The 24418-nt window shown below is 38.3% G+C and overlaps 1 protein-coding gene across 4 annotated transcripts in view; it reads right to left on the bottom strand.

Moving 5' to 3' along the window:
• The window catches only part of GMDS (GDP-mannose 4,6-dehydratase), a 640362-nt gene that overhangs the window by 488353 nt on the left and 127591 nt on the right, over nt 1–24418 (bottom strand). The window lies entirely within an intron of this gene.

Genomic DNA, 24418 nt, shown 5'->3' with positions numbered 1-24418 from the left:
CATGGCGAGGAGAGAAGGCAGCCAAAACTGAGAGTTTTGAGAAAAGCACTGAAGAGGCTATATGAACTTAAATTAAGGATCATGGCAACCAAAATAAAAATAATACAGATAATGATGGTAAAAACAGAATAATGATCAACTTTCTACTATTCCTTGAGCATTTTCATAGACATTATTTCATTTGAGCACCAAAGCAGCACAGTAAAATGTTATCATTGTCCTATTCATGGAGTAAGAAACAAAATCTGGGGAGATAATATGGGGCAACAGAGAGAACATGACACTTAAGATTCACATGGATTTGGGTTTAGGTTTTTCCACTTTACTATGCAAAGTATGTGTAGCAAAGCAGAAGTCCTTGGTACTACAGGAACATACAGGAATAAGACTAATTCTGGGTGGTTGTAAAAAAGGAATCACTGGGGAAGAATTAGATGAGAGCTGTGGGGACTTGGGGAGAAGGCAGGGTGAGTGTGAGGAGGAGGCAGAGAGCACAAGAGTGTTAATGTTATTGAAAAAAGACACCATAGTGGAAAGGAGGAAGATGAGTACTTTCGTGGGAGAAGGCTTTCTAGGCACTGGTGGGAGTTGGCTTCTAACTCAGGGGTTCTGGAAAGTTCGGCAACAAAAGACTTTTGGGGGAGGGGGATAAACACAATCAGATTTGTGTTATTATCACTGAATATGTATGCATATACACACATAAACTTTAAATAAAAGAAGGATGTTTATTTTTTACAAAATAGAAAGAATGCATCTTAAATCATGCAGTTAATCCCTACATTAGGATGAAGGTATCTGACTAAACACAGAGATTCTCGACTGGCTTTTAATAACTTGTAAAAATTTCTAGATAAGGAAGAGTGTCATTTAAACTAAAATATTTTATGTGCCAGGTTTAGGGAAAGGAAGTACGAGAGTCTTCTAATAAAACTATTAAGAGACCAAAAGGTGAGAAATCACTGTTCTAGAGGTACTATAAAAAAGCTACCAGCCTTGCTCAAAATATGAGTTGGATAGACACTTTGCAGTAAAACCTGTTAACTGCCCACCTGCTTTCAGCCTGGGTAGGTCCCCTCCATCCTATCCAGACTTAAACATAAAAATGGGAGGCTCCAACTACTGGATATTTGTGTACTCAAAAGTAGCTGGGGATATTTGGTTTCTTCACTTTGAAAAAGTTTACAATATCCCTCTGAGCTTCAAAAGTTCCTACCAGACATTCCAGGAAAAAGAAAAGTGAAGCAAGTCTTATTATTGTCATTAGTTGGCTTAAAGCTGGAATTGGAGACACCCTACGGGTCCTGAAAATGACAGGACTGCCAAAAGAGTGTTTACTACATTAATGCAGAGTCACACATAAATTCAGGCAGGATGACAAGGCAAGGTATACAAGGGACACATTTTGTGGTTCATTAAAACCACCAGCAGATTTTCTTCTGACTTGACATAAATATTCTGTTTTATAGACTCATGTAGAGAAGAGAAATTGTTTAACATATTCCTTTTCCTCTCAATCTTATGATTTACACACAATTACACAGTTTTTAAATACCCAACATGCAAACTAAATCAGATAAGAGGGCTGAACAATTCAGACTAGAACAGACCAACAGAAATGTAAGAATAATGAGTAGTCTTACAAATCAATCAATGAGAAAACAGCTTAATAGAAAAAGCATTTACAATAAGAGGAATAATTTTACAGTAGTCTGGAAAACCCTACAAAATATGAAGTTTTGTTTTGGTGCTGGTGTTAGTGTTGTCATTTTGAAGCAGGCAACAGTATACTTTTCATCTTTCATAATTCCTCTTTGGAATAAAAATTTAAAGCGCTTTGTGTTCTACCATGGCTACATACAATGTTTCAAAAAAAAAAAAGGCAGAGGTGAAAGTGCTAGAGATCCAGGGGGGCTGGGAGGGCTGTGATTATTCAGAAAGCTGATGTGAAACAGAACTGATCGGGCCTGAACCCTGTCAATAAGGTCTTGTTCTTCTCACCCAGGGCCCTTCTCAAACTTTCCAACCACACTGGAACATTCTGAAACAGCAGGGCACTCACTTCCTCCTGACTTCCTTGCCAGGTCTCTCAAGTGATAGGGCCTGGGCTGCACAATGAGTGGGAAATGGAGCAGAGCAAAGGCTCTTGGTCTCTGGCCTAGGCAGCCCAGCTGGCCTCCCCTTGTCCTCTTCCCAGGCCCCTGAGGGGACTCCACAGGGAGACACAGTTTCTAAACAGGCAGGCGTCAGCCAAGCCAACAAGATCATTTTTTCTGCCTCCTCTAGAAGAACAGGGTTGTTGGAGAAGGCTTCAATCAGACTAACGACTGAAATGTCATGGCAACTGAGAACCTATGACCAACATTAAAAATTCTGATTCTTGGGGCGCCTGGGTGGCGCAGTCGGTTAAGCGTCCGACTTCAGCCAGGTCACGATCTCGCGGCCCGTGAGTTCGAGCCCCGCGTCAGGCTCTGGGCTGATGGCTCAGAGCCTGGAGCCTGTTTCCGATTCTGTGTCTCCCTCTCTCTCTGCCCCTCCCCTGTTCATGCTCTGTCTCTCTCTGTTCCAAAAATAAATAAACGTTGAAAAAAAAATTTTTCAAAAAAAAAAAAATTCTGATTCTTAATCCCCCAGAAAACAAGGAACTAAATGAACTGAATTTCCAACTCACTTACTATGAACACAATTAATTTGGTACAAATTCCAGCCTGGGTTCAATCCTTGTTATAGAAAACTTTTTAATTGGAGAGACAATGTCCCATTTGTGACTCTTTTACATTTAATTTTGCACACATTAAGGTAATTAAGGGTTTCCATTTTGTATTAAATGCTATACAGATCTGAGTAATCACCATGGCTATAACATTTTCAAGACACAAAAACATTTTCTATCTTATTCTTGCAAGAACTCAGCCTGGAAAGCAAGAGCCACTACATCTTAGGTAAATGAGGCATGTGAAGATAGTCATTTTGCCTAATATCACACTACAGAGGCAAAGCCAGGACTAGAATCCAAGTCTCCTGTAATTTTGACCTAGAAAACAACCTTCTTCCTCACCCTCCTACACCTGGGATCTACGAAAACATGTCAAAATCTAACAAAATAATGAAAGACCATAATGGGTTTACTTTTAAATCAAATTAATTTAGTCATTTTCCATTACACAGTGCTTTATGGATTAATCAGTGCTTCTAGTTTTGATTAAGTAAACTAATTTTAGAACATTCCAGAGCTCAGAGGAAGGAGACCATACACAGCACCTGAGATTTCTCAGGTTTTGTTTGGGTGTATGCTCCACACAGGAAACAGTATAATGTTGTTTGAAGATGGACTTGGATTGGCTGTGGATGTATTTACTGTTTGGCGCTCTAGAGCCAAGGAGGCGGGGCCAATGACCAAGGACCAAAAGTGCCAGATTTAGGTGTGCCTGATGCCTATAGTCCCTATACTTGGGTATCTCTGGTTTTTTACCTTTCATGGAGTATTCAGAAATATTTTAGATAAACACCCATAAAAATAAAGAGTAATTGCAAAAATTAATCCAATCCTATCTTGTTTTTAAATTTTTTTTTAATGTTTATTTTTGTGAGAGACAGAGAGACAGACAGAACATGAGTGGGGGGAAGGGCAGAAAGATGGAGACACAGAATCCGAAGCAGGCTCCAGGCTCTGAGCTGTCAGCACAGAGCCCAACGCAGGATTCCAAAGTTGGATGAGCCAAAGTCAGATGCTTAACCAGCTGAGCCACCCCGGCGCCTCTAATTCAATCCTATTTTGACTGTAGCATTAAAATTCCCTAAAATTTCACAACTATAAAAAGCTGAAGGAAGTAAAGAAAGCTAACCCCTTCTCCCAATGGCCACCGAAGGCTATATTAAGCACCGATTGATCCTCTAATCTAGCCCACATCCAAGCACGTATGTGCCAGGCAGTCTACCTTCCTACAGAGGAGACTAGCATTTCTCTTTTCTCTTCAAACATGGATGCACTTATAGTACAGAAGAACAAATGAAAAGGACACTTTCTTGTATGCAATTTGCGAAGCGGTTCCTCTGAACTGCATGCTAAATTATACTGTGTGTTTCTGCCTAAGAACCAATTGGCAGCTTCTTTGAACAGAATAAGTAGTATTGGGCTAAAGAATTCATGCCACTAACACATGAATTTCTTTGTTTAGACCATCTCAAGCATTAGGAAATAGAATATCCCTTCTGGAAGGAGAGAGAACACCAATTTATGCTGCCCTTTATGTTCTTTAATTCTACAAATTCTAATTACACTAAAATAAGCATCTTTTCAGCTAATAGCAATTACAATATCAAAGTAATCTGTACCTCCCCATAAAAGAAATGCAAACAGCTCAATGATTAATGGAAGATGCAGTTTAGAATTAGAATGAAAACTTCCAATGGGAAGATTAGCCACATAATATGAAGAATGCAGAAGCAGAATATACTTGAAAAGTATTTTCACTTGGCTCATGTTTGTAACACAAATCACTGCATAAAATCTTTGTCAAACTCACAGAATTCAAAAGACCATAGGGATTAATTAATCCAACTCTCTCATTTTACAGGTCAGGAAATTGAGATTCAAAACAGTTAAATGTTTAATGTAGAGTCACACAGTACGGAAGTAGCAAAATCTACACGCAAAAAATAGAAAGAAAGAAAAAAAAACAGTCTTCAACTCCCAGGCCTCAGAATTTTTCACTAAAAACTACTGCAAAAAAATGTAGGGGCACCTGGGTGGCTCAGTCAGTTAAGCATCCAACTCTTGATTTCAGCTCAGGTAATGACCTCATGGTCGTGAGATTGAACCCTGCTTCTGGCTCTGTGCTGACAGTGTGGAGTCGGCTTGGGATTCTCTCTCTCTCTCTCTCTCTCTCTCTGCCCCTCCTCCACTCACACGTGTGTGTGTGTGTGTGTGTGTGTGTGTGTGTGTGTGTGTGTGTGACAAAAAAATCTAAAAAGAAGAGAATGGACTAATGTCTACAGTTGAGAACCAAGTAAAATACACTAATGCACTTCCAAGTGAAGAACAAGAATACAGCAAACAATTATCAGTGGAGTGAAAACTAACTGAGTGGTAGACAGGAAACGAGGATATTATCAATATTTAAAACATAAATAATTCCCAATTCCCATAGTCTTTTATTTTTTTTAAATGTTTATTTATTTATTTTTGAGACAGAATACAAGCTGGGGAGGGGCAGAGAGAGAGAAAAAGAGAGAGAGATACAGAATCTTGGGCAGGCTCCCAGCTCTGAGCTGTCAGCTCAGAGCCTCATGTGGGGCTTGAACTCACGGACCGCGAGATCATAACCTGAGCCCAAGCCAACCTGAGCTACCCAAGTAGTCTTTCAAAATTAACAATTATTTCCCCATAAAAGCCACTGCCACAGAAAAACAGACTTTCACTTTTTGTGATTTACTTCCTGTTAGAGAGGAGCACTGTAATCTAGAAACGCTATCAACAAACTCTGAACAATAAAAAATGTATTGTGCCCAGCAGCTAAGATATTCTTCCTGTAACCACCCATTCCCTCTGACTATTTGCCAGGGAAAGAGCCCTTCAAACAGGTGTGAAGTGCTTGCACATACACCTCATACATATATATATATATATATATACACATATACAGCAGCTCTGTTGCCAAACACAAGACTTTCCAGTAAACCATCATGAACTAGATTAAAAGCAACATTTTAAAAAGAAGCCAGATATCTCCAATAATCCTACATATGACTGTAATGTTAAGTCTTGTGTCCATGGTAAATTTTTTAAAAAAGATTTGCTGAAGAAAAAATATCACAAAGAAAAAAATGACCCAAAAGGTTAATTTTACAAACATTTTTTTTCCAGTTTGACAGGTTAAAAATGATGTTTTTCTTTTCATTTTTTGGCTAGTCTTAAGACTGAAGAGTTTTTTGTTTGTGATCATATATACTATTTCTTCTAGGAACTATCCTTATTTTTTCTATTTTTTATCCACTTTTTTTTTTTAAATTTTTTTTCAACCTTTATTTATTTTTGGGACAGAGAGAGACAGAGCATGAACGGGGGAGGGGCAGAGAGAGAGGGAGACACAGAATCGGAAACAGGCTCCAGGCTCTGAGCCATCAGCCCAGAGTCTAACGCAGGGCTCCAACTCCCGGACCGCAAGATTGTGACCTGGCTGAAGTCGGACGCTTAACCGAATGTGCCACCCAGGCGCCCCATCCACTTTTCTAGTAGGCTGTATTTTGCCAATTGATTTGTTCTTGTTAGTATCTAGAACACTCATAAAATTAATTTTCCTCTCTAATATAAGCTACTCAAAAAAGTATTTTGAAACAGATTAACTGATTTTCAGTGATAGAACTCCCATAATTAGCTGGTTTAAAATACATGTTCTTTTCAAATTGCAAATGATTGTTGCACGTTCTTGGTTTAATGACCAAAGAAGAATGCAAACACCAAAATATGAATTCCAGCTAAATTTGCGCAACCCAGCATTTGTAATATTGTTAACTTCAACATAGTAAAATAAATTTCTGTAATTAGACAAATGCTTTAAGGAAAATGGGATTAAAGGGTTAACAAAAGAAGGTAGAAAGGAAACAATTATTAATAAGGTATAGAAAGACAATTTTTAACTACATAATTAGAATTACAACACACACACACACACACACACACACACAGTCCCAGAAATGTTTTAAAAAGCCTCGAAAGGAAATATAAAGGCATTTTTTAACAGCCTAAAGTGTGTTTGGATGTACATAATACGTAGACACATCAAGAATGAGCCAAACTTTCATCTCTACATGAATATAAGTATGCCCAAAGAATACTGTATCCCATGGACTAGCTTTCCTTTTTTTAATGGGTAAGCTCCTTTAGTTTGAACCTGTGTTTTTCTCTCTCCCACTCTCCTATTCTTCACTAATGCTGAAGTTTTATCCTTCAGAGATTAAAAAAAAAAAGTCTTCACATGACTTACTATTACTACAAATAATATTAATAACAATAGTAAGTGCTTATATACCACTTAGATAAGATATGCCAGACATGCACTAAATGTTTTACATTCATTAACTTTTAAATATTCACAATAACCCTATGTAGTTGGCACTATTATTATCCCCATTTTACAAATAAGCAAACTGAGGTGAGCTGAGACCAAGTAACCTGCCCAAGATGTCAGTAAACAGAAAAAGAATTTGAAATATATATGTAATCTACACACACACACACACACACACACACACACACACACACACACGTAATGAATTATTTATTACAATTTGTTTCACTAACAGGATCAATTACCCCATAATGATGGACAGATGTTTTAACATAAAATTTGGTCACTAAACAATTTATTAACAATATGAACTGTCCCAGATTAGTGAATATCAAACATCCACTTGGGCCATAGGTGTTATGGAATAAAGGACAGGAAGGAAATAAGAGATTTAGTCCATGCCCTATTGCTCTGAGAAGTATCTGGGAAGCCAGGCATTTCCTGGCCTAGATAGGATTATGCTCCAACACTGGCTCAGACCTCCACATTTCACATACATCAGCAAACACACATGTGGACAGATTGAGAACAGTAACCAGGTAACCTGTGCAGCTAATCAAAATGTTCTGCTATCAGTGAACACCAGTAGATGCATGAGTCATAGAGGGTGGCAAGGCTGTACAGATAAAAGAAAAGCTATGAAATACTACCATATTGACCTCTTCTATACTGGATGGCAGACTTCCCCGGAGAAATAAATCATCACACTTGAGCATGAAATCAAGGCGGGGGGGGAGGAAATACAAGAAACATATCCCTGTCGAAATCCTTTTAAATATCTACCTAACTGGCCATTCACTGCTGGTGTGAATTAACTCCTTTCAAGTTTAGAACAATATACTAACTGAAAGTTTTTATAACTCAGCGTTCCAAATACATTGATAAAGATTTGGACAGATCTGTAGGGAAGTCAATAATAAATCACCAGTAAACTTCATGCTTAAATAATAACTTCTTTGTAGTAAATATATATATACAGATTTTGAAAACAGAGTTCCTCTCTTTCCTTTTCCCTTTCTCATTATCTCTCAAAGTGACATTCTATACAATTAAAGCCTGTTTCTTTGCAAAGTATACGCTTATGTAGTTCTATTCATCCAAGTGATTTATACAGGAAAGGATTTTTTACAGGTACTCAAAACTAAAACAGTGCTATACTTTGTCCAGTGTTCAAGTCCATGCTTAATGAAAAACTTTAAATTTCTTTGTACTGAAAAGAGAAGAATTATGAAATTTTAGTATTTACCTGATTTATTAACACTTCCTTATACATTTCTTTTTATAATTTGTGTCCTGGCTAAGGGAGGAAGACGAAAAAAATGTCCTTTTGTTTACAGCTTTAAAAAGGTCATAAATAACAAAAGAATACACATATATTGATGTCTCTATCTTTCCCTATCTTACTGCAAATTCATTTAACAGGTTGTTACTAAAATGTCACTGTTGGTAACAAGCAGAGTTTAACTATTTACAAATGTTCTTTTAACCTAATTTCTTTCAAGGTTAAGTTATTGGCACAATCTAGTTAAGACTGTTTCTAAAATATATACTATGACAGAAATGTCACTTATAGGCTCCCTGATGCATTTCAGATCTGCTCTGCAACCATGGAATATCCATCACCCTGGAGATATTGTAAATCACTGAAGAAAGATACAAAATATGAACTGTGATTTACTGTGATTTACATAACTTGAAATCACTGAAACAGATAAAATTCAAGCATATGTACACAAGTATAAATGGAGAAATTTGTAAGCATCTACCCCGAAAGCTGCATATCATAAAACTAATAAAGCCAACTAACTTTAAGAGCCAGAGGACAAAGAACAAAGTATTGTAGGAATGACCGTAAATCACAGAGGTCCTACCATGAACAATGTTGATTCCCCTGGATTGTCCGGTCTGTGGGTAGGTTCAGTCCATTCAGTTTGTGGCTAGGAAATCTCTCCATTTACTTGTTAAGTTGTGCTAATATTGTGCTTTGGGTTCTACCACCCAAAGAAGTTATTAAAAACCATTTGGGGGGGCGCCTGGGTGGCGCAGTCGGTTAAGCGTCCGACTTCAGCCAGGTCACGATCTCGCGGTCCGTGAGTTCGAGCCCCGCGTCAGGCTCTGGGCTGATGGCTCGGAGCCTGGAGGCTGTTTCCGATTCTGTGTCTCCCTCTCTCTCTGCCCCTCCCCCGTTCATGCTCTGTCTCTCTCTGTCCCAAAAATAAATAAACGTTGAAAAAAAAAAGAAAAAAAAAACCATTTGGGGGGGAGGGGGAATCACATATTTAAAAATATGTGCCTCTACTGTGCTTGCAACTCTCTCTCCAGTGTCACTGCCTTTTAGGCTACACAATCTAGGTGTGTTTCTAGATATTTCAGCCCTAACATAGAAACAGAGGGGATAAGGGGCACCTGGGTGGCACAATTAGTTATGCGTCTGACTTTGGCTCAGGTCATGATCTCACAGTTTGTGGGTTCGAGCCCCACACTGGGCTCTGTGCTGACAGCTCGGAGGCTGGAGTCTTGCTTCCTATTCTGTATCTCCCTCTCTCTCTGCCCCTTTCCTGCTCGCACTCTCCTTCTGTCTCTCAAAAATAATAAATAAATAAATGTTCAAAATAAATTAAAAAAAAAACAGAGGGATAAAAGGAACTCTTTGTGAGATACTGAGATGACAGTTTGAATTTCTTCAGCACTTACACTTTAAGTCGTTTTTATCCTGTCGTTTTGCTTTCTCTTACTAACAGCAGTGGAGCTTAGTTCTTATTCAACCCTACAATTTTTAAAATCTTGACTTAATACGACAAAAAACATTATCAACATTGCACTCGAATGAAGACCAGAGTTTTGTAAGGGCACACAGGGGCAAGAGTACGAGGAGTGGAAATTCTCTAGGTGAAAATCAACTCCCCACCTTGCTTACAGCAGCACCAAACTCCAACTTCCCAACATTTCCAGAGTCTTAGACTGAAAACCAGGTGTCTCTAGTTCAGTCTTACCTGATCAGATGCACCTTTTGGTCTAATCTTATAATACTTAAATGTCTAACTATTGATTTGTTTCCCAGCTAGTCTCTCACCTAATGTTTATGACTTTGGGGGTATTTGACTATATTTTATAGATTTAGGTTGTACATTTGAAACAATTGAGAGGCTTTTTTTGTACCACAACTCTATGCTTAAAAATCCCATAAGCGATCACGTTTTAATTGATGTGGTTAACTCAACCTTATGTTGTGTTATGTTTTTCAAGATATTTATTATTATTTCTATCAAAATAATAATAATGTATATTTCTAGGATTCCTATGGTTGCTAAGCACTCTAAGATATTTTTCCCATTTATATCTCTCACACCATCCTAGTAATGCAACTGATATTATCCCCCCCTTTTTCCTGATTAGAAAACTGAGGTTCAGAAAGCTTAAATCCCAGGGTACCTGGGTGGCTCAGCTGGTTAAGCATCCAACTCTTGATTTCTGCTCAAGTCATGATCTCGTGGTTCATGGGACTGTGCCCTATGTCAGGCGCTGCTTGGGATTCTCTCTCTCTCTGCGCCTTCCCCCACCTCTCTCTCTCTCAATAAATAAACATTAAAAAAAAAATAAAGCTTAAATCCCTTGTTCAAGGTCACAGAGCTAGTTAGAGAACATGGCAGAATATGAAGCCAATTTGTCTAATCCTAACTACAGTGTTATTTCCTGAATAATTCTACTTCAATCAAAATAAAAGTGTTTCAACAAAAACAAGATTCTAATAATGTCAGTTTTTTAAAGGTTTTCAATGTATATAAAAAATATATAAAAACTCAAAGCTTACTGAAATACAATTTTCAAAGTAAGTACCAATTACTTTTGCAATAATCCATGATTATGAATGTTTAAATAACTCCCTTTCAAGTATACTAAACAAAATACTCGTGTGTGTGTATGTGTGTGTGTGTGTGTGTGTGTGTGTGTGTGTGTGTGTGTGATTGTATGCATGCACATGTTCACAGACTCAAAGAGATTTCTATGCCATTATCCTGAAGATGAAAAAAAAAACCCACAGGTCCATACATGGAATATTAAAAGCAGATCCTGGGGCAATCAATCCACTGTCCTTTAAAAAAGGACTACACGATATGACATGGCAAATAAAAATAAGGATAAGATGGGGCACCTGGGTGGCTCAGTCAGTTAGGTATCAGAGTCTTGATTTCAGCTCAGGTCATGATCTCATGGTTCATGAGATTGAGCCCCATGTAGGGCTCTGTGTGCTGACAGCACAGAGCCTGCTTGGGATTCTCTCTCTCCCTCTTTTACTGCCCCTCCCCTGCTCATGCTGTGCTCTCTTGCTCTCTCTCTCTCTCTCTCTCTCTCTCAAAATAAATATATAAACCTTAAAAAAAGAAGGATAAGATATATTTCTTACCCCTAAGGAATTTATAATCTAGTGAGAGGACAAGGAATCAATACAACAACAACAATATATCATCATCATCATATTAGCGATCATATTAATGCTACCATTCATTCACTGTATACCTATGATGGGTTAGGCCAGCAATATATTCTGAGCCATATGTGTAACTTTAAATTTTCTAGTAGCCAAATTTTAAAAAGTTAAAAATAAGCAAAACTTAATTTTAAAAAATTTATTTAACCCAACATATCCAGAATGTTATATCAATACATTAAGAGAAAATTATTAATGAGATGTTATACATTCTTTTTTGTATTAAATTTTTCAAAATCTGTTATTTGACACAACACATCTCAATTCAAACTTAAATTTTCTTCAGAAGCACTTGATCTGTATCTAGATTTCATAAAATTGAACAACTGGTCATATCAAATCTTCTGAAAATTTAATACCAAAAAAAATAATTTCCCTTTAATAACCATTATATACACTGGTACAACTGATTCAGTTTGTTTTGTTTTGTTTTGTTTTGTTTTAAGAAAAACTGATTTGACTTTGGAACAAAAGGCTATCAGTTTAAAATCCGTATCTGTTCAAGTTAACTCAGTCTTAAGTATTAACACTGAATCCAAATGAGTATTTGCATACATCGGAAAGCAACTCTCATAGTGTTCTTCCAACTTTCTTTCTGGTTTTTATAGCCAGTTTATGTAATCCTATTAAGAGTTTAAATCTTCTACATATTGATTCATGTTAGAAAAACGTATAACTTCATTATTTATTTGTATTATAAAGATTTTCAATTTCAACATGAATTCTCACATCTCCCTAGCTAGATCAAAAATAAACTTTTCCTTTCCTTACAGCTTCAAATTTAACTCATTCATAAGCAGTGTGGTAAAACTGAGAAAACATAAATCACACTGCCATGTTTTCTTTATAATTATCTGGCAAGCATCCCTTTCATTTCAAGAAAGAAAAGAAAATCTTATATTGGAGTAAATATTACAGCAATCTTTGTAAAACTCATTCATGACTCCACCAATGAATGCTGGCCAAGAGCACAAGATCACAGCCTTGTCTGTTATTTCTTTCAACAGGTCTATGAACTGGCAATGATTCATATATTTGAATGTATAGATTGAAAAATTTTAACCAGTTATCTATGACACATTTTAAGTTTATTTATTTATTTTTGAGAGACAGAAAGAGACCACAAGCTGGGGAGGGACAGAGAGCAAGGGGGAGAGAGAGAGAGAATCCCAGGCAGGCTCCATGCTGTCAGCACAGAGCCCCACGTGGGGCTCAGTCTCACCAATTGTGAGACCATGACCTAAGCCAAAATCAAGAGTTGAACGTTTAACCAACTGAGCCACCCAGGTGCCCCTATGACACTTTTTAGAGTCTGCTTCAGAATATAGTGAAAAGAAGCAATAAAAGAAATATCAGTCTCTTATTTTAAAATTCATAAATGCAGATATTTCACCTAACATAGCTGAAGTGATAGAAACCTGTTGTAATAGAAATTAATTTTTTTATATCCATCTGAAATTCTTCTCTGACATAGAGAACATTCAAAAATATCTATGCTACAAATTTGGTATTTCTCCCTATAAATTTATATCATTTCTTTGTAAATTTTTAAATCCTTTGAGAAAAAGGATATCTGGGGCGCCTGGGTGGCGCAGTCGGTTAAGCGTCCGACTTCAGCCAGGTCACGATCTCACGGTCCGTGAGTTCGAGCCCCGCGTCAGGCTCTGGGCTGATGGCTCAGAGCCTGGAGCCTGTTTCCGATTCTGTGTCTCCCTCTCTCTCTGCCCCTCCCCCGTTCATGCTCCGTCTCTCTCTGTCCCAAAAATAAATTAAAAAAAAAAAAAAAAAAAAACGTTGAGAGAAAAAGGATATCTAAAGTAGTAACTAGGCAGTGACCCTGCAACTTGTTGAAAGATAAAGAAAAGCACTTGAAATTTTTCAAATTTCAAATAAACTAATCTTTGATAGTTAGAAAGACCTTGTATTCTATAGGCAACTGGTGATTTAATTGAGTATCTTTAAAATTGTGTATATACATTGTTGTATTTTCTCATAATTTTCTAATAAAACTTCAGTAACAAATAACTTATTTTCCCACCTCTCCAACTAAAATTGTTTTCCTCTTTTGTGCATTAATTTAAGCCATTTTAGATGGCTGAAGTGACAAGTGCTCATCCTACCAAAATTTTAAATGTACTGGATATTTAATTCAGATTTCAGGCAACTAAATGCATTAATTCTTTTTTGATCATCATTGAGAGGAAACTTCTAATCAAATCTTAATCTCTTAATATTACCCAGTTTATTTTCCTTAAATTTTTTAACACAACAGTTTTTCTGTTTTGCTCTGGCAGAGCAAATTGCAAATTAATCACAGAATTTCCAGTCTCTTTATGTCTTCATTGCTCTGATCATAGTACTAGTTTCTATGTCTGCACTCAATTCTGCAGCAGTAAATGCCTTTGATTTGAATTCTAAAATTGGTTTATACTATTTTAATTGGAAAAATTACATTTTAATTAAAATTATAAACATTTCAATTTAATTACCAATGATGAGGTACATGTATCACTAAGTCCTGCTGTCTGAATAAAATACTCAAATAAATGCAATACAATGTTAGATAGAACACAGAAAAAAAATCATTCCAAGTGAATATATTAGGTGACATCAACAAAATCAGTGGTGTGTTTAAGTGTGAAATACACCAGTTAAACTGAAATGTAATCCTAACCAAAACAAGAGAGTTGTGTTTAACAAAAATTTATTTTATATTGCTTCCATTTAAAAAATTCATTTCCTCAGTTCTATTATCCACATCCTAATTGTTCAATAGCCACATACGGCTTATGGCTACAATTTTGGACAGTGTAGTGATAAGCTGTGTTTTCAGCAGTTTACATTTATTAACTTATGTAATTCCCAAAACAACACTAATTATCCCCCATTACAGACAATGAAACTTAGGCAGAAGCAATTAAGTAACTTACCTAAAATCATACAGCTATTAACCGGGGAAGGGAGGCTGGGATTTAGACCCAGACAGTCTGACTCCAGAGATGCTTGCCCACTATCCCACACTGTTCAAAGTTCAACAAAGGCACAGACTTTAATGAGAGATGACACAAGAGTGCAAGGTGTTTTAAAAATATAAACCAAACTACTTAGCAATTAGAAGTAGGGAGCGAAGACAGATAGGAAGGCATTGTGAAAAGGAGAAAAGATGAGCTTCAAGATAAATATTTGATGAAAAGGAAAACCAATTTGGCATAAGAAGGAGTGGCTACGAAGTGTGTCCTAAATGGATAAAAGATGATCAACTGTGGTAGGTAAATAATGGCCCCCCAAAGCATAGCCCCATCCTAATGACTGCATTGTATGAATGTTGTTATCTTATATCAAAACAGTCTTTGCAAATGTGATCAAGATCTTGAAATGTGGAGATTATTTTGGATAGCCCCAAATCCAGTTGCAAGCATCCCTCTAAGAGGGAAGCACAGAGAGATTTCACAGACAGAAGATGAGGAGGCCGTGTGACCACAGAAACAGACCGAAGTGATGCAGCCACAAGTCAAGGAATGCTAGCAGCCGCCAGAAGCCAGAAGAGCAAGGAATTGATTCTCTTCTAGAACCTCAAGAGGGAGCATAGCCCTACCCACAGCTAATTTTGGATTTCTGGCCTCCAAAACTGTGAGAGGATAAATCTGTTGTTTTAGGCCACCCAGTCTGCAATTTGCTGCAGCAGCCCTAGGAAGTTACTTCAGGACTTCTCAAAACCTTCAGCAAATATACCTTGTGAATGAGCAAGAGGGGAAACTTGGAAGCGGTGTTTCCCAATTTTTTAATGACAGAATCCCTACTGCCTCTGAGGGAGGGATGGTGGTGAAAGAGAGAGATCCTGTTCACCTCTGGCAAGCCCAGTGTTCTACTAACAAGGTCTAGGAAATGCTGACCCAAAACACATTCTGGAAGGGATGTAATTTAGCCAAGTTAAGTCTGAACTATATTCAACAACAATACAAAAAAATTAAAGGTTTTTGAGAAATGTTATAAAAAGCCAACTCTTAAGGGTGAGGAAATCTAGCACATTATGAAGCTGGGTTCCAGGTGACTTCCAACTGGTAGAATTCATGGCTTTGGGGGACAAAACATGTAACCAGTTGAGCTAATCATCTCAGTTTACAATACAGTAATTTTTATTGCACTCTACTCTGATGAATCCACCACCTCTAGGAATTGTTCCAAGTCTTATGAGGGACAATGACCAACTCCAGTAGCTTCAGAAGGTGATAAATGAGAATGGCATTAAAGAACAAAAGAACAGAGAATAATAACAAAGGGGGAAGGAAAAATAGTGGTAACTTCTGGTAACTAAAGGGCTAAAATAAAACTACGAAGGGGTCAGTAAAAGCCAAAAATTAAATACTCAAGGAGAGTAGGATCAGGCAAGTTCCTGATTGATTTGGATATTCTTGCAGAGATTAGACGGCTAGTTATTATACTGCTGTAGGAGAAAATCCACAAGGGTAGGAAGTTGGTCCACAAAACCAATAAGGTTCCTTCAACTCTAAGAGTCTATGCCCCAAACTGGCCACAGACCTTTTTGTCATATCCACATGCAATGTCCATCCACATGGAATAAATAACTGAATAGAAAAAATACCGCGTTGGGACGCCTAGGTGGCTCAGTTAGTTGAGTGTCCGACTCTTGATTTTGGCTCAGGTCATCATCCCAAGGTCATGGGATCGAGCCCCACATCGAGCTTAAGATTCTCTCTCTCTCTCCCTCTGCCCCTCTCCCCTGTGTGCGCTCTCTCTCTCTCTCTCCCTCCCTCCATCCCTCTCTCCCTCTCTCTCTCTCTCTCTCTCAAAAATTTAAAAAATATGTTGTGTTAAGCTTGGGGTAAAATTCAAAATATTTCATAATCTATTGTAGTGTATGCACTAACCCACCAAAATGCTTGCCAGCTTATGTACCTAACAGGTGGGTATTCACCAGATGAATTTCAGTCTTCATAAAACTGTTGACAATGACCTACAGTTGAACATGGATTTTGAGCAAGCAGGAATATAGAGGTTAGAGGGAAAAATTAACACCACTTAAAACCTGTTTATTTGAATTGACAATAGGTCCCTAAGCTTAGGAAACCACAAGATGGAAGGGAAGGATGACCAGGTAGGTTGGAAACCATTCTCTATATACCGGACATCTGACCACAAACTGCTAGCAGCTGCACTCATGGCCCAGCAGCCACACACTTGGCACCACAGCCTCTAAAGTGTCCTCTTGGCACCTTCTGCAAACACTACTTACATGCCAGGAAGTCTGGGTTTAGTTTTGGTTCCATTCTCTGTCTCTGTCTCCCTCTCCCTTCTTTTCCCCTACCCCCCACCCAGCATAAATGTGGGTCCCACTGGTTTCAGGCTAATAACATCCACTCAGCAGCAACTGTCTAATAGGTACACACCCAACAATGGGCACTTGTATTTTCTTATGAGGTGGAAGTAAATTATGGCACTTGAACAAAGACCTTATTATCTAAATTTTACTGCATGTTTACTACAAGCCAGTTTCAATTTTATGTTTTCATCTCTAGGCTCTAAGACAAAGGAGAGAGAAAGTTCATTTTCATATCTGAAGTAGTTATTTTCTAAACATATAACAGTATCAGGCTAAAAATAGGACCTGTTGCAGGCTGAATGGTGTCCCCCTAAAAATTCACGTATGAAAGTCCTAAACCCCCACGAGTTCAAAATGTGACCTTATTTGCAAAAAAAGTCATTGCAGATGAAATTAGTTAAGATGAGGTCACACCAGAGTAGGGTGGGCCCTAATCTGACAGTGTTCTTATAAAAAGGGGAATCTTGGACGGAGATGCACACAAGGAAAACGTCATGCAAAAATGAAGGCAGAGGACGGGGGTGATGCTTACACAAACCAATGGATGCCATATATGTCAAGAAACAATCAAAAGTAAAGGGAAAGGCCTGAACCAGATTCTCCCTCATATCCCTCAGAAGGAACCAACCTTGCTGACACCTTGATCTTGGACTGCCAACTTCCAGAACTATCAGAGAATAAACGTCTGTTGTTTAAATCATTCCACCTATGGTACTTTGTTAAAACAGCCCTAGGAAACCAATACAGGACTCAAAAGTATTAAGGAGTACAAACCAAAGGTCATGCAGGGCCAGGGGGAAAGGGTCAGAGGAAAGTTTCTGTTCTTTGCACTTCTAGTTGACTGTCAGGAACTATGAGGTTCAAAGCCAAGCCAGTCCTCCCTCCAGTGTGCTGCCCACCAGCCACACTGGCCTTCCTTGGGCTCCATAAGCTGTACTTCCTGAGCTTCACACAGGCTGCTCCCTCTTCCTCAACTCTCCTAACCCTAACCCTGCCCTCACTCTCCACTTATTAGGACTCCCATAATCGTAGATGTCGGTTCAACCATTGTTTCTTCAGAAAATTCTTCCTGCTATGTTCCACCCTGACTGAATCAGATCTCCTACCTGTCAGAAACACTCAAATCACACAGTTCTTTGCTTCATATCTCATCATAGGTCAGTGACAATGGGTTATGTGCCTTCCCCACTGGACTGCAGGATCCATGAGGACAGGACCACAATCACTTTGCTCATCATGACCCAGAACACTGATAGGTAGTTGGCACACAACACCTATCCGCTCAATAAAGTAAAATTCAATGTGCTTGAGTTTCTAATCTCACAGGTCTTCATCTCAAGCAGACATACCAATGCCCTGTCTACAACTTCTATATCAAAAGCTGTCTTATCAATCAGCTTGGACTCACATCCCACACTGCCAATGGAGATGCACTACGGGCTCTACTTCCTCAGCACTGCGTGAGCTCTCCCCCAGGATGTCTCTCAGGTTCTCAGCTGCCATCCACTTCTCCCAGCACATGGGGCACTGCCTTCATCCTCCCACCCCCAATACCTAAGCCATCACACACCCAGCACACCATGGTAAATGGGCTGTGCTACTCCTACAACTCAACTACTTTCCAATGAAACTTAAGCAGAAATCCAATACATAAAAGCACAAAACTATACACAAAACTATCTGGTTTCAAGGTCAGGAGCTCTGTGGAGATGTGGAAGAGGAAAGAGTCCCTCCCATACACTTTGCCTCCCACTCCTCTTTGTGTCACACCCTTTACCTCCATCCTACCTTGAGGCACCTCAAGGCAGCCACAGGCTCTTCAAAACACAGTTTAGAAACCACCAGCCCTTCTGATTAAACTTAAAGTTTCTAATTAAGAAGCTCCAGTAAAGCTCTCAATGAACTATCACTTCCATTCCCAAAAGTCTAACCAAATAAAAGTACACACTTTTAATGTGGGCATTTCATATCCTGGCTCTAATCTTCCTTGCGTTATGTATTTTTTCATTCATTGATTCACTCATTCATTCATTCATTCATGTGTCAAGTATTTATTGATGTTCTAGAAGGAGGGTTACAGAGATGATCTTTGCCCTTCAAGAGATGAAAATATGGTAGATGAGAGAGCTGTGTCTATCAAAACATGTAATAATAATAACAGTAATAATAAAAATAATGGGCAATATTTATCATGGGGCAGAACTGGTAGAAATATTCTGTAAGCATTAGCCTTCTGAATAACACTAAAGGTAGGGTCTATTACCCCAACTTTAGGAATGAGGAAACAGGGTTCTTAAGAAGATAAAGTTAGGTTGTATAGCTGGAAAGAAGCAAAGTATAAATTAAAGATCAGATGTTTTGGGGCACCTGCGTGGCTCAGTCGGTTAAGCATCTAACTTCGGCTCAGGTCATGATCTCGTGGTTCATGAGTTCAAGCCCTGTGCCAGGCTCTGTGCTGACAGCTCAGAGCCTGGATCCGGCTTCGGATTCTGTGTCTCCCTCTCTCTCTACCCCTCCCCCATTTGTTCGCTGTCTCTCTCTCTCTCTCTCTCTCTCTCAAAAATAAACATTAAGGAAAATGTTTTTTAAAAAAAATCAGATGTTTTGACTATATTGAAAAGATATCTGCACCCCCATGTCCATAGCAACATTATTTATAACAGCCGTGATATGGAAACAACCTAAGTGTCCCCTGACAGATGAATGGGTAAAAAAGTTGATACATACACACACACACGCACACACACACACACACACACACACATATATATATGTGTGTGTATATATATATATATATATATATATATATATGAATATTATTCAACCATAGAGAGGAGGAAACCCTGCCATTTGTGACAACACAAATGGACTTTGAGAGTATTGTGCTAAGTGAAATTAATCAAACAGAAAGGTACATATTGTATGATCTCAGTTATCTGTGAAATCTTAAAAAAAAAAAAACTTCATTATGAAAGAAATCAAATTTGTGGTTACCAGAGGCAGGCGTTAGGGGATTGGACAATGTTGGTCAAAAGGTTCAATTATAAGAGAAATAAGTACTAGGGATATAATGTACAACATAGTGACTATAGTTAATATAGTTAATACTGCCATATGGTATATATGGAAGTTGTTAAGAAAGTAAATTCTAAGACTTCTCATACCAAGTGCAAAAAACATTTTTGTGTGTTTGTGTATGTATATATATTATATCTCAATAAAATGGGGAAAAATATGTTTTGTAACCTTTCATGTGATGGTCAGTAGATACAACCACAGGAAAGGCTCAGGAAAAAAGTTTATTATATTCACAAGTCCTAGAAACAAGAAGGCACAGCATACCACCTAAAGCCATAATGGAGAAACCTCAGGGTAGTCAAGAGGCAGAAAGCAAAAGCAAGGGAAAAGCCAAGGTCAGAGCCTTTATCAGGGTCTCCCAGGGAAAGGCAAGACAGGAGGACAGGGCAGTTTCACTTTGGTAGTCTGAATAATTTTGACAGGCTTTAACTATCGGAGTGGCCCCAGATGCCTGACACCTAGCCCCAGGATGAGGCAGAAGGAAGAAGAATATTGTATCCTGGAGTGTAAGGGGCCCAGACAGAGGACGTGTGGCTCTAGATTGGTTAGTTTGGTATCAAAGACATGCTTCCAGCTGGGGCCTTTGCTATCTCTATTGGCTGGCCCCAGGAGGGGCAGCTAGCTATACCCTAGCCAGAAAGATTTTTAAGGTACTGAAACATCAGAACATACAGAAAATTTTAAATATGAACAATACACCAAATTATGTGACTTCAAATCTTCCAACTCCTGTGCCTGCTGCGTCCTCAATATGGCAATTATGTGACACTAGGACCAGAGACAAAGTACAGGCCCTAGAGAGAAACATGATGACATACAGAAAAGGTTAGGAAAAGATCCACAGAGAAGGCAGTGCTTAAAGTGGGTAGTAAAGGACAAGTAGGAACTTACAAGAGGGTAAGAATGGAAGACAGCCTTTCTAATAAAAGGGACTAACCCATGATAAGGCAAACTAGAAAATCCAGTCAGCTAAAAGTGCCTGGCTGTTACTGGAGCCAGGGTCCTGAGAGAGCACAGCAGGGTAAGGGTAGAGATGAGGGCAAGGACCTAGTCTAAAGGGCTACTAGCATCACAGCAAGAATCCTCAATTTTCAATTAGGGATATAATGATAAGAAATCGAATAGATACGCATTTTAGTTCAACTTCTCGAAAGTTTATTACGTACAATTATAGTCTAAGCACATATAGAGCAGAAAAGTTTAATGCCCAGAATATATCAATAAGTCCTAAATATCATATTTAAAAAGACAATCCAATAAAAATACTGGCAAATGCACAAACTGATATATTACAGGAGAAGAAACACAGGGGTACCTGGGTAGCTCAGTCAGTTAAGCATAGGACTCTTGATTCTGGCTCAGGTCATAATCTCATGTTTTGTGGGATGGAGCCCTGCATCAGGTTCTCTGCTGACAGCACTTGCTAGCTCTCTCTCTCTCTCTTTCTCAAAATAAATAAATAAACATTTAAAGACAAAAGAAGAAACACAAATTGCCAGTAATCACATGAAAAAACGCTCAGTCTTCATTAGTAATCAGAGAAATGCAAATTAAAACCACAATGAGATAACAATTTACACCCACTAGATTAGCCAAAGTTTAAAAATTTACTAAAATCAATTATAGCAAAAATATGTTATGAAGACATATTTGTGTACACTCCTGGTGGAAGTAAAACCCTTTACAAGATAGCAGTCAATTATATTCCAATGTTGAAATTGCTCACCCTAGAGAGACTCCTGTTCATGACACATAAAAAATCTTCACAGAAGCATTATTTGTAAAAGCAAGAAATGGAAACAATTCAGCTGATCAGTAACAGGAAAACTGATGATTATGGTATACTCAGAAAAGTGAGTATTCACAGTAATGGAAATGAATCAAGTATATTTACCCACCTCAAAGTTGATAAATATTATAAACAATGTTGAATTAAATATATACAATATATAGCATGACGTACTTTTTATAAATTAAAAAATACACAAAACTAAACAATATAGTAATTAGTAACTATTCTTGTATGATAAAACTATAAAGAAAAGCAAGAGATTAGGCAAATGTCATGATCCTGGTTACCCCTGGAGCTTTACAGGAAAGAACAGATAGAGAGCTTTCATCAGGATTCCACTATTTTTTAAGTTAGGTGGTAGATTAATCCGGGCTTTCATTTCCTTACTACACTTTGTAAATTATCAAGATATTATGTATTCATATATCAAGTATTCCCTAATTAAAAATAAATAACAATAGGGGCACCTGGGTGGCTCAGTCGGTTAAGCATCCAACTTCAGCTCAGGTCATGATCTCATGGCTCATGAGTTCGAGCCCTGCGTCAGGGTCTGTGCTGACAGCTCAGAGCCTGGAGCCTTCTTCATATTCTGTGTCCCACTCTCTCTCTTCCTCTCTCCCACTTATGCTCTGTCTCTCTCTCCCTCTCTCTCTCCAAGAATAAACACACATTAAAACAATTTTTTAATACTAAATAAATAAATAAGTACATGGCATAGAACAGGTCCTTAATAAACTATAAAATAAAACTTAAGAACAGGTCCATTTCTTAAAATGGAAGAGAGCTAATGGAAAGAGATGGATGAACAAACAAAGGGGAAGAATAACTGGCATGTGGAGGAAGGGAACAGGCTCAAGAGCAAGTAGAGAAGGTCTGGTCTAAACAGGAAGCACAATGGCTCCCCAAAGCTGGAGAGAAGGATGGATGCAGATGGAGATAATTTAGTATTGGAAAGAGAAGGATGTTTCGGGAGCTAAAAAGCAAGGTTATTTGCTAAGGGAGATCAAGTTGCTTCAGGAACCTAGAGAAAGAGACTAAACAGAATACTTAGAGAAGTAGAAGAAGACTGATCAACATAAGATGACTACTGAGTGCCCAAAAGAGATCAGACACTTACGAAGAAAAAGTGATACCATATACTTATTTGGGTTTTTGTTGTGTTTTGTTTTGTGTTTCCAAGAACACTGTCATTTCAGCATAAACACAGGAAAGAAAAGAATGGTCAAATTTATTTGGGGTTGAAAGTTTGCAGAGAGGAAAAAAAGAAAGACAAGGACCAAGGAGTTAAGAGTACCACTATTCCAAGAATAATTAAAGTAACTGGCCATTGGATTTAGACCTGGAAGGAGCAGAAGTGAAGCCCCAACATGATAATAACCTAGGAGAAAAAGGAATACTTGAAAGAACAGAAACTTTGATTAGACTTTAGAACAGTAATAAGAGGGAATAGTGTAGATGAGGCCAGGGCATCTCAGAATAAAGGCTTCCATGGACAGGTTAAGAAGGGCACGTAGTTATTTGGCCAGAGATACAAGTATCTGCACACATCACCATGCCACCTTCCACCTATCTGGAGCATGCACAGCATTAGTGCCCACTGGACACATACCTCTTTCCATAGAGTTCTACATAGTCACTACCAATTCACAGGTACTGTCACTTGACCTAAAACCTGCCTTTAGTCCCTGAAGTAATTAATTACTAAGGTTTTCTCCCAACTTTTAATCTTGAGAATTTTCAGATCTGCATGAAAGTTAATGAAATTGTACAGTAAACGTTAATCTTTCACTTAGATTTACCAATTAACAATTTTACATATTTGTTCTATCTCCCTCCATATTTGACACACACACACACACACACACACACACACACAATTTTTGTTGTTGGGTGGAAAACCATTTGAAAGTAAGGTATAGACATAATGGTACTTCACTCTTAATGACACTTCTTTGGCATAAAACTTGAAGGATTTTCTCCTATGTGACCTCAGTGCCATTAGTGTAGTCAATATTCAAGCTTCTTAGTTGGCCTCAAAATGTTTCTATAAGTCTTTATTTTTTAATCCAAGATCCAGTTATAGTCTTTGCATTGCATATAGTTGTTACATCAGTAAATTTTACACCTGTATAAAAGGCAGTAGTGAATAGAACTGACTGAAAGCCAGAGGCAGACAAATCAGAAAATAACTATACGAGTTCAGAAAAAGATGGTTACATTCCTAAATGAGGGTGGTGGTAAGGAAAATGTAACAGGTGAGCAAAGTAAACAGTTACAAGGCAGAAGAAAGGAGAGTCAAATTGACTGGAAGAATAGTAAATAATAGGTGGGCTGGAGGCATTCTGAGTTTTAGGCAATAATACTCAAATGAACATGTCCAGCAGGCAAACTATGGTCATATAACACTGGAATTTGATTAAGTTACAAAATCTTTAATGGCCCTTGTGGCTCTCAAGAGCTAGGACTCTATAATAGTATCAGAAAAAGCAGGGGCACCTGGGTGGCGCAGTCAGTTAAGCGTCCGACTTCAGTCAGGTCACGATCTCGCGGTCCGGGAGTTCGAGCCCCGCGTCGGGCTCTGGGCTGATGGCTCAGAGCCTGGACCCTGTTTCTGATTCTGTGTCTCCCTCTCTCTCTGCCCCTCCCCC

This window comes from Prionailurus viverrinus, chromosome B2 (genome assembly GCF_022837055.1).
Source record: "Prionailurus viverrinus isolate Anna chromosome B2, UM_Priviv_1.0, whole genome shotgun sequence".
NCBI classification, from domain to species: Eukaryota; Metazoa; Chordata; class Mammalia; order Carnivora; family Felidae; genus Prionailurus; species Prionailurus viverrinus.
Note: the sequence above shows the minus strand (reverse complement) of the source record. Positions and strands in the feature narration are given on the sequence as shown.